This window comes from Argopecten irradians, chromosome 16 (assembly GCF_041381155.1).
Source record: "Argopecten irradians isolate NY chromosome 16, Ai_NY, whole genome shotgun sequence".
NCBI lineage: Eukaryota > Metazoa > Mollusca > Bivalvia > Pectinida > Pectinidae > Argopecten > Argopecten irradians.
The window spans coordinates 12,943,280-12,960,156 of NC_091149.1; the positions used below are offsets into that span (position 1 = coordinate 12,943,280).

The 16,877-nt window shown below is 34.1% G+C and overlaps 1 protein-coding gene across 8 annotated transcripts in view; it reads left to right on the forward strand.

Moving 5' to 3' along the window:
- Positions 1 to 712: 712 nt before the first annotated feature.
- LOC138310371 (microtubule-actin cross-linking factor 1, isoforms 6/7-like) overlaps positions 713 to 16,877 on the forward strand; it is a 116,578-nt gene continuing 100,413 nt past the window's right edge. For 5 of the 8 annotated variants that reach the window (XM_069251568.1, XM_069251565.1, XM_069251564.1 and 2 more), the window contains exons 1-2: positions 713 to 935; positions 13,947 to 13,990. The gene's annotated coding sequence lies outside the window, so the exon portion shown is untranslated. The remainder of the gene's footprint in view (positions 936 to 13,946; positions 13,991 to 16,877) is intronic. The other 3 variants (XM_069251560.1, XM_069251563.1, XM_069251562.1) reach the window with 1 other exon arrangement.

Sequence of the window (16,877 nt, forward strand, 5' to 3'; positions counted from 1 at the left end):
ACATTTTTCATATGTTATGTAGCCATACGGCCTGCTTAGCGTTCTGTTTACAGTAACATTACATATCGAATGCAACGTCGCTGTGAAAACTCTTAACAATAGTTGTGGTTATTTTTGTTTGCTTATTATATGCATAATAAAAAAGTATGCAAACCTTACTCTATGTATGCGCCCATTCATCAAAAGGCAAAATGTGTGCTAACATTGTACGTGATAAAACTACAAATTATACCAATAGTCTTTAAATTTAGACAACCGTTACTAATGATAATATTTTGTTAAGGATTAATAATCACAGAATTCAATTTCCAGACACAAGATTTAAATAGCCATGAATAGCAAGACTGAATGTACAATAATTCTCCAGTAGGCATATTGAAAAGTACTCCAAGCTTAAGAAATAATCTGAACGTATTATTATAATACAAATCTATCGGATGTTTATTTTTGTTACCTGGAACGAGTAATTCTATATACAAATGGAGCGTCCCAGCACTTGATTAATTATGATTGACGCAGAATAAATACCCACTGTTAACATTGAACAATAGTTGCAGTTGTAAGTGTTAAAGTGTTGGGTGTGAACAAAGCGTTGCCGAGACGTTCCCTCGAGCCATTTTCTCCCTTGAGGCCATCATCAGTCATGCGCGGTGAGAGTTAACGTCATCCATGACTGGTCGTCGCGGTTGACATCACAGTACGACCAGAGTTGCCTTTCGTGTGTATAGAGATGGGTGTGCTCCGGCTCCAAGTACAGTAGCCTTAACTATTTAGGGATATACTACTGACCGAACAGGTAAACTTGTGATACCTGTACTAAGTTATCACCTACACCTGGACATATATGCACAGGTAACACAAATTTGGGATTTACTTTAGAAAAGTGTGTCTAAAATTCGTGGATATACATCATTTTACATCACCTATAATTCCAGGTAAGAAAATTAGTTTTACATTTTTAAAAATTAAGATGATATTATAATATGTGGAAACCAGATGGTTGAGTTATATGGGGCCATAGCAAATACACAGTCACCTGTGGAGAAAAGTACGTAAGCGTAGTGTATATGGACTACGGTGAGCTCTTTTACGAACATAATTATACTGTTAACAAACAGGGTGAATATTTACCTTGCCTTTCCACTTACTACTTGGGATCATATATACGTTTGTTTGACAGGTTTTGTCCTCTGTCACCAGCTATAGATCAGGTATCAGTGCCACAAGACACCCACTACAAATCGTGGTCTGTCTCCATATCTCCCCATCTCTGACAGTTTACAGATGTCCACACAGTTAACATATGTCGAGTCAATTACGTGTCTCTTGTGTTGAATGTGGAACATGTAATTATACCAGTCACATAACTATACAAGCGTGTGAAAATATTGCAACACATTCAAAACAAACCAACCTTCAGAACAATAAAACAACGATTTGAAAAATGCAGCATTTCCAATTTCGGGAACAATACAGCATTTTCCCAATTTTCCTCGCTAATAAACACGTTTTGCATGTGATGGTAGTGTACTTTTGAAGCAGCTGTCTAATGCATAATCTATATTTATAAGTTAATCTAGAAGTATATATAAATCAAAGTCTTAGACACACGATTGCACAAAAAATAGGTATTCTAGCAAAAGCAATTTAACCCCCATTAGTTTATATCATTTCATATATAGTTTGATATTGACGATATGCAGCATCGTATTTGCTTGATGAAAAATGTCATCGAATATCTAAAATGTAACTTAGAAAATATTCCGTTATAAACATGTTTAAGTCCTTGACCTATACATCTGTTGCATTTCCACATTCATATATTCGGAATTGTGTCGCATCTTAAGTTTCGGTCTTGTTGCATCTCATATAACGATAACTTTTATTCATTGGCATAGGGTACGAAGACGGTACTTGATAAAATTTTTCTGAAATAGGATTTAAATATTGTATCGTTGTCTGCAGACTTGTCAAATACGTCCTCTGCTATGAAAATATTGACTTGTTTAAGCTGCCATTCAGTACAAGGAAGTCAGTCATATGTTGACATGCTGTCCCATTGTCCACTCTGAATCATCCGTTCTATAAAAAATAAACCTTGACCACGGGGCAAGGTGACTCTACTGGTCATAGTAGTCATATCCAACAAACGGTTGTAAGGAGGTCTGAGTCAGAAAGGAGTTTCATATTGCATCTCTCATTGCTATCTCTTAAGGACTCTTAGAGGATCAAAACATTACTGACTATTTTTAAACAAAATATTACACAAACAAAATATGGCTGAAAGTCACTTGGAATAAAGTTTTAATAATTCAATAATACATTTTGAAATAGATACCTTTCACAACTTATTGAATACACGGTTAGATAGCATATATATGTAGCTAAAGATACATTTCTGTCAAACCACTTAATTGTTCAAGCTTTATATTTGACGCTATAAGTTACATGGGGTTTATGGTCCAGAATGGCAATTTTGTAGTGTAACGTTTACTAAGATATATAATGCAAGAGTAATTTTATATGCTAAACGAAGTTACACAGATCCATTGAGGACATACGTTACTGTACAATTAACTCATTTTAAGAATGAACTTTTTAATATGACAAAATATGAATAGGCGAACGCGAAATTACTTACTTTTCACTTAGATTCGCATGGTTGATGATGTCGAAGAACAAAACATGGCTATACGTACTAGTTGCAAAAGAAGTCACGTAAAACTTAATATTTTCTTAATATTTTCATTCATTTCCCCTCTTTGAATCAACTTGATTTGTAATGCAGTATACCGAACTAATCTGTTGTTTTGTTAAATTGTAACAATTGTAATCCCAGACACAGGATAAACTTCACCGTTTAAACGGAAAGCTAAATTTCTAAACATGCAAATACCATGACATCTTGACAACCCGCGAGCATATATGTAAAATACGCATTAAAATGATGAATGACCGACTCCATTCTTTACGAATGCATAATTTTGTGACTTTTGACTGATACCAAGCTTTGCTTTGAAACAATATACAAAAGACACAGGTGAATTTGATTTCAACGAAGAGCATGGCTGGCAAATGAGTAAGTACACTGCAACCGTATGTACCAGAACGACCATGAGGCTATGCAAATCAATGAAAAAGGAGAGCAATTTCAATTAGCATATTGCCATTGTTTTTTAATCTGCCTGCCAATAGCCTTATACTTATTTCGATAATAAATATATGAACATGCAATATATCTAGAGTATAGCAAGCAATACCAATTTAGTGTATACCACACGATGTTTTGTTGCTAGCTGGTAAAACACTCAGTAATGAATAAAGCAGAATTAGTTTTCAATACTGCATACTACTAGTCGATACGAGTATAATCACAACATGTCATAACAGAGTTCACGTCATCGTCATAGCATTTCTTTTAACGAAACTAAATAGTGTGACTATATGTCTGTAGTAAGATGCGCAATTATCTATAACTCTTTATGACAGTTGTTTCCTGATTTGAAGTGACCTTGCTGTTTTATTACATGATTTTTATAGGGTTATGAACTAGAATGTTTGTTTGCATTTCAACAGGCAAGTCTATATATTTTTGACTTATGAAACTTTAACCTAACAACATTTATCTGACTCAATCGGAATGTGTACCGCTCCAGGCAAGAGAATATAATATATGCCTAATACTTATCGGAGCAGTAAGCGTGTAACAACCTTACCTGTTCAAAACTAGATTTCACTTAAGAAACACAGTAGGTCTATTTTATTGTATCAGTTTGAAATCTGAGTTCCTTTTCTATTTCAATATTTTGGTTGTATCAGCACAAGTCATTTAAATTGCTTATGAACGTTTGAAAAGATAGTTAATCACATTTCATCAGATCTTATGACGCGTCATCAGGTTTGTTTTCATATTGAAATTTAACCCTATTAGTGAGGTTAAATAGTTGAACCTTTCCATTTGATTTGTTTTTCAGCTTAACTCCAGTGTCTAGAAAAAATAAAATAACTAATATTTATATTGTTTTATAGATTAATTGTTTTAAGAACTATTTAAAGCCCACAAACAAATAAGAACATTCAGATATATGCAAGTAGGTTTATAATGTAATACACATTAGGGAATATATTTGTTTGTATTTCATTATCAAACTAACAAATCTTTGCAGTAATATCTTCACTATAAGTACTGAATTTTATATAGTAACGAAAAACTATATGACAGGAAACAGAAGCCCAAAAGATTTTGTCCTTGCGAACTAATAACGTGGTATACGAAGTATATATTTACTTAGATCTGGGGTTCTTCTCGTCGGCTTTAGCCTTAGTGAACGTAAAACTGAATGGTTAATCCTGGCCTTGGGCAAATATTGGTCAGATTGGTAATGGAATGTGGCCTTACACGAGAGTTTTATCACCTACAGGCGTGAGCTTAGGTCATAGGTGGCAAGGATTGGCAAAACTAAGCTTTTTATACATTGTTGAATTTAAATGAAGCGGCAGAACAAATTGTATATTACTTTGAATATTGATATTGGGTACAATTAGCATATTGACTTTGTAAAGAAACACAGTCTTAATCATAGTTTAAAAAAGATTCATTCATTTGATTTGTAAAGAGTAAAACGTGACAGTTTAATCGGTCTAAAACGATTGATTGAAACCGGATTAAATATGCACAGTTCACAGTTCATGATAACCTGCATACATCCTTTCAATATGTTTCACTTATAACTAATTGAACATCTACCGCATTTAGGACCCGCCCAATATATCTTCGACTACGAATGTAAGAATACAAAATATAGACTTTTGACGCTCCCTGGCATTTAGGAAAGACATGTCATACAAACTATGAGATGTATGCGTTTATCCTAAATCGTGAACCTTCCGAATAATCGTATGTGTGTCTAGTAATGTGAGTGAAACTGGTAACCGATTTATTTCAAGGATTTACTGGTATATGTTAGTTAAGGAGTCGTCATAGACTTCATCACTTAATTGGTCAATCCAAATCGGTTCGATGAGACAGAAATTCTTTAACGGACAACGCCATGGCTTAATTAGTACCAAAATTAACTTGATATTTCGAGCTGCTATGTTGTTATTCTGCTCTGTTTTTGTTATTGATGTGCAATTCTTTTGTTTTTTTTACTTTGAATCTCGACAGCAATACCGAATGTTCTGAGCCTTTATTCTTGCATTCGTCAATGATATTGAATATTTCTGTTTCTTTACCATGAAACATGTCATCAATACTGAATAGTTTGAAATTTTTAATTTGCATTCGTCAGAGATATTGAATGATTCTGTTTCTTTACCATGAATCATGTCAACAATACTGAAACTTTGAAATTTTTTACTTTGCATTCGTCAGTGATATTGAATGTTTCTGTTACTTTACCTTAATACATGTCAACAATACTGAATACTTTGAAATTTTTACTTTGCTTTCGTCAGTGATATTGAATGATTCTGTTTCTTTACTTGTCAGCAATACTGATTGTTTGGAATATTTCCTTATGGACTTATCGGTACTTGTAGTCATTACTCCTGAAAAAAATGGTGATGACACTTTGTATTCAATACTTAGGAATATAAATACAATGTTTCCAAACATTGGTCAATAATAACCACGACCCATGTGTTGGTATAAGGTTTTGGGATCAAGCAAAGAATTGTTATACCCACTACTGCCCTTCACCGATCGCTTTCAAATATGTTTAATCCGATTTATATCTATGTATACTTATAGCGATTTGTCTGAATGCTATGTCGCTTTATAGTCCTTTCAGGCTAACAACCCATTGAATAAATCCCTGCATTATACCCCCATGGTGAATGATAGTGAAAATTGCGATACGGCGATATTTATATGATATACGTTGAAATGGTCGCTGATAGGCCAACATTGGATGGTTTTGGCAAAGCATAGTACGCTTATCGTCTTTTCAAAATATATCAAAAATTAATTGATTTTGAATTAATTTAGAAAATTATTTATGACGAAAACAACTGATATTTAAACTTTTTGTCGGAGTTTAAAACCGTAATTTGCATCATTTCTATAGTGATCGTAGAAAATATTATGACTTTTATTATTGTAAGGTGATGCTGCTATTTACATAAGACAGGGTCAAAGTTATGTGAAATTTACATGCCAGTTTTTATTATCCGTAGTTATCTGTAAAAAGCAGTTCAACTGGAAAGTGTCCACGAATATTAAATAAGCATTAGGTTAAATGATAAGCCACGGTAGGATTGTCACGGACAAACGAGGGCTCAATTGTGAAAATATATTTTCAGAAGTCATGCACTCGTGGGTAATATGCCTTGGTGAACATTTGAATAGACAAGCAGAAGAATAGGAACCCTGCTGACTCCCTCATAATCTCTGTATACCAATAAGGATTATACGGTAGAGTAAATGGCTGACTAAGCAAAAAACATAATGAAACTTGTATTTAGGACAAAGTATGGAATAAATCGGTCACACTTCGACATCTGAATACATGTGACAACGCTTTTTGATCAACTTTAAAAAAAAAAAAAAATTTTTTTCTTATATTTTATACTCGTTGATAATCCTGTTTCACAAGGATGTTAAGTGGGATTACAAATTGCGTTAACTACTATGATTTATATTTTCCTTAACATTTATGTATTTTGTATGTTTCATTGTATAACTGCCCTAACTCATAACTCATGATTCCTTTGCTGTGAATTTCGCACATGTTTCGCAATTACTTATAATTTGTTGGGCGATATATATATATGAAGAAAGCGTATACTGTCATCATTTAAACTGTCGCAATATATCAATGAAGTCATAAACATGAGCTAAATGTTAATTTCTCAAATCGCATTAATTCTAATAAAATCTTTAAGTATATCGATTAGTTCCGCCGTTAGCATACTGGGTGAACAAGACGGTTAACTGTTAAAGAAATATATAAAAGTAACAGAGGAAGGAATGTTGCATATTCATTTTCCTCTACAGTATCCCCATGATCACTGGTGCACAATGAAAGTAATAACACGAACCAGAGAATTCCCAGATAATTTGGAATGAATAAATTAGCACAATTATCTAAGCATCAAACTTGCTAACCTATTTATGTTCTTCACTGTAACTTATATCAAGGATGAGAAGAAACATGGACCTAGAACATTAACCGACATCACACTATCACAATGGCACATTCACAATATGCTCTTAACAATTTTACACAATATGAAAGCACCAGTGACAGTTACACAGTATTGTAAGCTTGTAATTATATGATGACAGGTAGTTTACAATTTATATGAGTGTATCTTCAAGTTTTTCGGAAAACTATGGCATCACTTACATAGATATCATTGTTTGTCCGAATGCTAAATACACAATCAAAGGTTACCTCTATACCAATTCTTGCAAAATGGCTTCAGTGAATATGATTATTTTCCTATAGTATTTGAAGTTCCCCTTACAATTTATTCCGCAACAGTAACCCTAGATTGTATCGTTTAATCGCTGAGTTCTAAATGAATTTCTTTTTTAATTATCAGGAATGGATACTAATTATATATAAGCCTAGTTTTATGGTAAAGCATTTTCCTTTATTGGATATGTTAAGATGTATTTGCATTTGTATTTCACTTTCATCAACACATCTGTACTTGTTTATTATTTGTTTTGTACCTACATCAATCCCGACAAACCATTTTCCAAAGTATACCATCACATCAAAACTTACCACCCACGATCTATTTACTTTCTCATATAAAATCACGTTAAAATATCTTAATCTTGAGTGGTAAAATAAACAAACAATTAACCAACCTAGCAGCTCCATACAATGAGGACATCATCCAACACAATTGCCCATCTACATTGACTGATCTCTGCATTATCCCAAAATGGGATCGTAGAAACCATCCCTGTTATCCGTCGGTAAATCTACCTTTCATGGTCTACTTGAGGTCAATGGGTTCATCTGGCTCGCTCTAATTTATTCCCCGTATTGATGACTACTTGTGTTTGTGTGGCAGAGATTAAGGTGCCACTGTGGTCATTCCGTGTTGTCTCTTTGCCCTTTAAAATGACCTGTATTGTTGAACGGGAGGTCACGGTATGTGGCTTTGCAGAACGATCTATACCATCAGAAAACCAGAGGAAATGTCTAAATTACTTCTCCCCTAAACGATGTTGTTGCAAAGCTTTAAACCGACTTCTTTTTGCACGCGATTGAAGTTCACGAACATTAATCAGCGCGTAAATGTTTAGAATCATTTTAGTCATGTTCACTAAATTAAATTGCCGTCAAAGTGTTGTAGACGTGAACAGTTTCGCTTCAATGTATTTTTGCTTCATGAACTTTCAACCAAACTCTTCACTGGGTAAAATGATATTTTGTGCTGCCCATTTCAAGCTTTTAACTTATTGATATCTTCGAATTCGTCTGATGATGTATGCAACGGTTCAACAAATGGAAGGGAAATAAACGATTATGTCCAACCCGCAAATAATACTATGTTCCCGGTACTGCAAATCTGAGCTTTTATACGCAGTGTTTAGATCGCGTTAAGGGAGTCAGTCTCACGGTGAGTGTAGCTGTACCTAATTACAGGTTAGCAGACAACAATCGTTTGATGTCGAGCATGACTCAGTACACCTGTAAAGTCACGCATTGTGTGTCCACGTCCTCCGGACAGTGTCAAACTGTCTCCCCGGTATAACGCGCTGTCGTCTGCGCCCTCACTATATACTGACATTCCCATTGACGAAACCTGTCATAGTCCAGCCGACAACCCTTCAATGTATAACCTTTGACTTTCACTGGCTATTCATTTTCCTCTTCAGGCGGCGTAAGTAAGTTGGTGTATATTGATGTTGAAATGAGCTTGGTTACAAAGCTTAGTTGATATCCCCACAATATCACGAGGCAAAATAAGTATCGATGATGATCGCTCAAAGTGAAAAGAAATACATATGAGTAGCCGTGGCATTGAAAATGAATAGACTGATATATATTTCAGTATTATCGCTATCGCTAAATAACTAACTATGTAGTCCAACTCCTGCTTGATATAAAATCTAGCAAGACCAAAATGTAGCATTAACAGATCACAGAACGTAGCTAATGCTTTTCATCATGCATTTGAGTGGAATAAAAGTATTTTTTTTATAAAAGAACAAAAAAAAAAAAAACAAAAAAAAAAAAAGAAAAAACAGAGGAAGAACATAGTCGCAAAATAAAAACAATTTATATTGCGATTTATAGGAAACTTTATAATTTTCAATATTGGTTGGCTAAGTTGAAATTCTGGCGCATTTCGCATTCCATATGGAGCAATTGTCATAAACCGACCACAGTCGATGCTGTTTTCCCTCAGTCTCTGAAGCTTGTCAAAGGACCTTAAATGACCTTGGCTGTTAATAAGGCATCAACAAACTTACAAAATATTACACTAGTTTGACAGTATTGCTTAGTGTCAATACCCTAGAATCTACGATCAGGCATCTCGTCAGCGGAACCCAAATTAAACACATATTGTCCACAGTATATACATAGATATGATAAAACTGAATAACAAAAACAAAATTCTGCCTCAAGGCATTACCAACTACAAATTAAAATCAGAATGTCTTTTGAAATACGTTTTATAGCCCGTAGGGCACGAGTTTGGTCGTTTCGGTTCGTGAGTATACTTAACAAGATCAGTATGTGTGTTAGAGTGTGTTAGAGGTCATGACACGTGGTTAGGACACACTTGTTTTAATAAAAGATGAAACCTTTATTTTCACATCAAGGAATCAGTGGATTTTATAGGTTTACAACATATAGTGCTTTACCAACGACATCGTTTTTGCTAATTCTAAATCAGCTTCGCTTTGTGTTGACTGTTTATGATTTAACATCCCTAGATAATCCTCAAAAAGTAGAACAGATGTGATAATTCCATTGCTGCGAAAGGTGTTTCCTTCCTGACATCTACTTTTGTATTGCCTCTTCTTTACCATGATTTTGACGTTCGTTGCTCTTGAAACCATTCATTCATCAGAATTTTGCAAAAACTAAAAATCATTAATTGTTCATTAAGTATAAATGCTTTATGATGACTATAGGAACTTTAACACAGCACAGTCTGAATAGTATTGTGCATTCATGACTTTTAACATTTAAAAAAAATATCTACTAAAATCTATGCGTTACATCCCATGTTTAGAACGTGATGAGTAAACGAAATAGAATGCCCGATCGTAACGTTAAGGGAAGTTGTTTATCTCCAGGGTTTATTATGATGTGAATATCATGCCAGAACCCCTAGCTCCCGAACTATGTCAACAATCAAACTTTAGTCAGGTTTAGGGATGATTGAAAGTCTTGACCTACATCTAGTGTCCCTTTAAAAATCTTGGATTCTTTAAGGTACTAACTAAACTGAAGTAACACATACACGTCAACAGTACATGCGTATATTTTAAGTGTTTAATTTTGCGTTGTACATGCCAACAACATTTACGGTGATGATTCCATTTTAACAATATGCTACATACAGTTGTATCTTGTACTCAAAAACCGCACATTTGATGGAAACTTAGTAATCGAATAAACTGCCTACATCATGCTGGATGTCAGCAACTATTTCATCATACGACGACTCAGTATTTGCTAAATGCAAAGAATATGTCACGACGTATCACCACAAGCCCTCCATCTCTGGGTTGAATCCCATGTGCTGCAGTTGCCAGGTACTGACCGCTGGCGGTGGTTTTTCTCCGGGTACTCTGGCTTTCCACCACTTACAAACGTCCTTAAATGACTCTAGCTGCTAATAGGACATGAAACTATTAAAACCACCAATACATGCAAAGACAGATATAGTGTGTCCATATTAAATTTTGCCCGATGTAAGTTGTCTATGGTACTGTCATTTTCCTTTCATACAGACGAAGTAGTTAGGTTTACAGGGTGTCATACCTGTTTATCTTCCATCTCCAGCAGGTACGTGGTGTTAGGATGGCCGGGTAGGTATTTGTTATTTTGTTTACTCATCATTGTGTAGACTGAAGAACAACAATGGGAGCATACTGGTCTGTAAACACGAGTGTAATCCCACCGCATTACCACTGAAAGGATCCGCAGATATTTACACGTTCAACATCGGACATTACTGATGTTATGGTGTAAGAGTAATCTGTATTAGGTGTATATAGCATGAGGGCTTTCATTTAGGAATATATATCAGGATACAAAGAGAAATGTCAGGTTATAAACGTACAAAACATGCCAGGGACATCAGCGTGATATTTCGGACATGATAGCTGTTAAATCGAAGTCTGTATAAGGTGTTTAAGATTTCAGAATACATAAGAATACACAAGGATACACAGACGTCATGTTCTCTAAGTACAAAATTGTCAGCGATAACAGCATGATACATGTTCATCGAACATCACAGAGTTAATGCGAAATATATACAAGGTGATTAAGATTTAAGAATACTTTCTGTATTGATACACAGATGAATGTCATGTTCTCAAAGTTCGAAAAAATGTCAGCGATAAACAGCAGCATGATAGGAACATAACATCAGTGTGACATGTGCAAGCCGCCCTCAGTCCTTTATTTCAAACATGTTAGTGTTAGAAGATTATTCAATGGGGAAATACAAATACCAGAGCACAGAACGATTGATAGTGCAGTTGGATGCGATTCGGTTAAAATTGGTAATATTTTCAAAGGCAACAAATTCATTCTTAATAAGTATTATGGACTATTTTGAAACATCATGGATGTGGTAATCGGAGTTTCATGAGTATATATGTTTCAAAAATTACCATCAATGTATATTATGATTAGTAAACTCCATTTTATATTGTCATTCCAAATGCAAAATTATGCAGAAAAAATATGCAGATTTATTCAATCTTCTCATATTATGCAAAATATTAAAATGTTTATGATGGAGTGTCATCTGTTTAAACAAATTTCCATAATGCTCAGACAGTGTGAGAGAACAATTTGAATCATTTATCGTTACTTTAATTATACTGTTTCGATTTTCGAAAGCCGAGGTTTCAATGTAAACAACAACATCAACAAAACATTTCTTTCAAACTCCAGGTAACTAGGTGCCATCAACGACAAATGGCGACGCTTCCTTCGAATTATAACAAAAATGGTATCTTATCCGGGTCTATGGCTCGACGTTGTTGCTTAATAACATATGATTATTGAAAAAAAACCAAAAACCATATACATATGAAATCCTATGTCATTTATTATTGTCGTCACAGTTTAAATAATATATGTAGCCTTCAAAGTAATATCATGGAAATGTAATACTACATCATTTTATTTAGGTCGGTAACAGGATAGGTACGTTTATAACTTTGCTCCATGTAATAACTTGTACTATTATGAACATTCAAGGTATTATGTATATAATATGTACTTTTCAAAATTCTACATTTAAGTTTCGATACTTTTAACTAGGCAGAGTAGGCTTGATAAAATTTTATACAAGAAAAGAAAATGAAAAAAATGTCACAACGTTACAACTACATAAAATGATGCCCAAACCTACGACAAAGAAACAGTAGAGGAATCTCATTTAGAATCGCTAATCCTTTCTTATATCTTGAGTATACAATATATTAAGCTAGTATACAAAATACAAAATTACACGAAGTGATATAGCTTCTGCCATATAGGTAAATCTATATGCACATCATACGAAGGTCAAGGGCATCATGTGTAGTCCTAATGGACATCTGCTTTATACACTTCCCTGGAGCTATTATCTGAACTATCCTTCACTCTGTACAGCAATATACGCACAACATTGATAATGTTCCATGTTTATGACTAAAAATGGACTTTCTTGTAACAAATGTAATAATCTAATATTACATTGTAAAAGTTCAATTTTCAGATCCATTCAAAGACAACAAGAATGTATCATATTATGGCGATAATATTTCGATAACGATTTATATACTGTATTTAGATAATAAATGTATGCCAGCTAAACATAATGTTAGGGTTTAAGGTGGACAAGGTCAAAAAGAACACGATGTATATGCCTTTGTAAAGTCGAATCCGGTGAAGCCATCGCTCCTACTACATGCCATATAAACTAGTAAACATTATGGCATGGTTATTTGATGACAGAAATATGTACTGAACCCTATGGACTTGCAATAAAAAGTTTACATTTTTCATAGTTTGCCCAAATTTACAAACAACACAACAGTCTACGAGTCAACAGTACTATCTTAGGTCACGACGGATGCATAGACACTTTATATCAACTAAGCTATGTTCAAGTACTCCTAAGAAATGATATATAGGCATATAAAAATGTACTAGTTTAAACAGTGGTCCAACACCTTGTCAAGCTTAGGATGCATGGTGTTGTGTACACATACATGCAATTACGTACTTCAGAGTGTTTAATGTTCAATGGGCGATATTAAGTATTTGACACTCTTTCACAATTGGCGGTTTACAAAAAATATGGATAATTTAAATGAAAAGCAAGCCATAGAAACACATTTTTGTGACAAGTATACGCAGTAATAAATACACTGATAGTTAAAGTTTATATGCATGATGTGTGACATTTCCCATTACTAAAGCAATTACCATAGTAAATCTGCCATATTTTAGGAACAAGTGGCATAACTTATGCTGTTACATTTTGTATGTGTTTGCAAGGATGTTTTGAAATTTATTTTGCAAGTTTTATTAAATTTTTAAACATTTTTCCTAAACAATTACATCACTTAAGTTATGTCATTGCATTCGTTTTTTACATGGTAGTATATAGTAATATCGGGACGTAACATATTATATCAGTATTATCGTAATTATATCATTTTCATTATCGCAGCAAAATATTTCCTTTCAAGTCACTGACACGATATTCAACATCATATAATATTTTCTCTGTTTCAGGAGGAGTATGATTTCAGACAAGCCATTGTAACAGACATCAGCTGGTAAGCGTATTTTATTGGTCTCATGGTATGAATTATTGAATATCAATGAGGGTTTTTTTATATCGCTGTCGGGAACATGTCTCATGTTTTTGTTTTCTATTAGACGTTTATATGATTCCCTGATATAAGAAGTCACGACATGAACAATTTGTAGCTGTTGCTTGAATCCGTAATATCATCAATCAATCACTTTATTATCGCATCGTGTGTAATTCAATCAGATATGTACTTTCAAGCAGACGATATGTAAATGTATAAAATTGGTGTGTTGCTTTTGTTCCATGGTTTCATTGTGGATTCAGTTTAGAAAAAAGAAATGCTCTGATTTCGATAATTTACACAAAAATTAAAAAAAAAGTTATACAAAAAGTTATTCTGATTGATAAGCTGCATTTCATTACCGATTGTAAATTATGAATTTAATGTATTGGAACGAGGGCCCTTTTTTCCGCATACGTACATCTTTTAAATCATTATACATAATCAAATAATTAAACCCAAATCCATCCGGATCAATAAAACATAAATTTTCTTTCTATGCCTATTGGCGTATTCTGTTTAGCAAGTAGATGCCATGAGTATAAAATTTGCGGTCACTACATTTAATACCCCATATTTGGTAAAACCGTGAAAAGACATCATACGATGATAGTGAGAGCTTATCTTTGATGTGTGTCCGCCAAAAACAGTGTGATGTCTCTCTTCAAGTTGTTATTATATACAAGTACCAAGTATACAACAGTCGATAGTAACAGTTTGTGAAGGCCTGATAACAAAGTCACTTCCCAAGAATTCTGAACAATTGTCACCCCGCTGGGCCGGACTATGACGGATAATGACAGGGCGCGATCAGACATTCAGGTTTTACGTCAAATATAACTCAACAGACACCTCCGAAAATGTCAGAAATTGACATACTTTCCGTCTAGGTGTCGGGTGTTTATCGACAGGTTCAGGCCATTAGCGAGCAAGATAGCATTATTGTGGTCAATTGGTTTGTTATGTCCACTCTAGTGTCCAGTTGGTTTATGATACGTTCGACGAAGTGGTATTTATCATATATACGTAGGATTAAACGGCAATAAATAATTTAAATACTTACTTCTTCGCTTAGATAAGAACGCGTATAAGATGGTTAAAATACAATAAAAGTTTTCAATGACTTCTGAATAGAGCTTTGGCGGTGTGTGGGGGTAGGGGTTCGTGGGTTGATTCTCGTCTTCTACTTTTTATAGAAAAATGTCTATTTCATAAGTCATTATTGTAATCATATTGATTGACGCATTATCTATTAAGGTAATCTTCGTTCTTCATTGGTTTATAGTTGATTTTCATTTCAGTTATCGATATAAAATGTACATGCAATATATGCAAAAAATAAAATCTCATTTCAAGCTTTCTTTTGAAAATTCTGTTTTACCGAATTAACCATTGGGAAATATATACAATACGTATTTAGTATCTGATACTTGCCATCCCTAATCTGTAGAATATCAGCACTGCCCTGGTATATAACTGGTCAAGCCTTTCCCTGTACCGCCTACATGTATCTGTGACACGTTTATGGTCAGCGGAGAATGACCAGAGTAATCACTTCAACAATGAACTAACAATATAGGGTGTAAATATCATCTATGTAAATATCATACAGGGCAGCTATCTTATAATGGAAAGTACCGACAAAGTGTTATCTTATAGGCTTATCTACGGTAGGAAAACAATGGCAGCCTGTTCAACAGTATTATTGTGGTCATTAGATGTACATCTCATATAGATATCAGATAGTCGTATTGTATATGACTGTAAGTCTTATGTTAGAACTAATATACGTACCCAGCCTACTGTACGAAATGGTCCCTATGTGTCGTAGTGAGGCACAGCCTCAGAAAATCACTCGGGCACAGTTTTCTATACTTTGTTGTAGGTTCCCAATTATTTTAAGCTTATACATGCATTTATATATTACTTTTGTCCAAAAGAAACATAACGATCATTCTTAATATCTACTTTACCACTCATAAGACAAAATTTGTAGACTTGCCGTATACTTTTCCTTCATATTTATATGTTAAAAAATACTGTCTCGCTAGGAATTTGATAGTTTATACGGTTCAGTTTTATTGCCTAGTAGGTAAGTGGTATCAAACAAGTAGGATGAAATGCATACAGACGTTTAAATAATGATTTGCACACACATTTCTTTGCCCCAATAGCAGTAATAGGCACCAATTGTAGCTCTAAAGACGACACCATTATCTGTCAAAGAGTCTTTTGAGATACAATATTGCAGCAAGTCTTATGTGTGAGACAAATTGTTGCAAGGATAACAAAAGAAAGTGTGAAAAGGATATGATAAAAACGTAGTTTTATCCAGTTTTTTTCCAGAACATATAAATATAAAATGAAAGCGATAGAGCCGTAAATTTTCGTGCATATGCACTGAAACCTACAAATATTAAATATTACATGTACTAAGGTAAAAGTATGGTAAGTTTGTTAATTAATATTCTTTTCACTCTCTCACAGAAGTGTAATTTCATTTGGTGATTTTTTCCATGACGGTATCAAATCACTATTGCATCATGCTTTATCATGTTTCTGAAATGAGGATAGTTAGAATAAAGATGTACAGTGCAACCAGTCTGAAAGCTGTTGCTTCGAAAATATACACACTCAAACATGCCATGAACGACCTGAATGACCACGTGATATATCACCTGATAACTGGTCCGGTAGTGGATTAATTTACACCTGTAAGACAGACATAACTTTACCATTAACCAGGTGTTACATTGACACTTTAATGTGACTATGGCAGGTAAATAGCACCTGTATGACCCGTCACTGGTCAGTAACACGTTGCTGTGGTCATCGTAGACATTAGAGA